This window comes from Alosa pseudoharengus, unplaced genomic scaffold (genome assembly GCF_046254945.1).
Source record: "Alosa pseudoharengus isolate Yale_2024_CS ecotype anadromous, Long Island Sound unplaced genomic scaffold, YU_APseudo_1.1 YU_APseudo_1.1_scf_78, whole genome shotgun sequence".
Taxonomy (NCBI): domain Eukaryota; kingdom Metazoa; phylum Chordata; class Actinopteri; order Clupeiformes; family Clupeidae; genus Alosa; species Alosa pseudoharengus.
The window spans coordinates 20,001-20,566 of NW_027468868.1; the positions used below are offsets into that span (position 1 = coordinate 20,001).

The window sequence follows — 566 nt, forward strand, 5'->3', positions numbered from 1 at the left end:
GTCATTAAAGTTTGTGTTTGCCATATATACTCTATGGTGTGTGTGTGTGTGTGAGACAGGTCATTAAAGTTTTGTGTTTGCCATATATACTCTATGGTGTGTGTGTGTGTGTGAGACAGGTCATTAAAGTTTGTGTTTGCCATATATACTCTATGGTGTGTGTGTGTGTGTGAGACAGGTCATTAAAGTTTGTGTTTGCCATATATACTCTATGGTGTGTGTGTGGGAGACATTAAAAGTTGTTTGCCATATATACTCTATAGCAGGGATTCCCAAACTGTGGTACACGTACCCCCGGTGGTACGCGAGGTGCTTCTAGGAGGTACGCGAGATGAAATGGGCTATGGCGGACAGGTGTAAAATGAAAATTTTAAATCTTTTGTAATTAATTCATGAATAAATACATACTTTCGAATCAGGTCATAATGATATGGAAACATGAAATGAAAGGATATCATTTATAAACTCTGTATGCGTTGGATGGTCCGTGGGGGGAAAGTTTTGCGGATATAACAGGTTTTTGAAAACAACAAAAACAGAAAGGAGGGAAGGAGCAAAGCTAGGAG

General features: G+C 39.0%; 1 long non-coding RNA gene across 1 annotated transcript in view; it reads left to right on the forward strand.

The window, feature by feature from the left end:
* Window positions 1-203, forward strand: part of LOC143111255 (uncharacterized) — a 10,816-nt gene extending 10,613 nt beyond the window's left edge. The window contains exon 2 of the long non-coding RNA XR_012984518.1: window positions 1-203. This exon is cut by the window's left edge and continues 546 nt beyond it. This is a non-coding gene — a long non-coding RNA (uncharacterized LOC143111255).
* The last annotated feature ends 363 nt before the right edge of the window (window positions 204-566 follow it).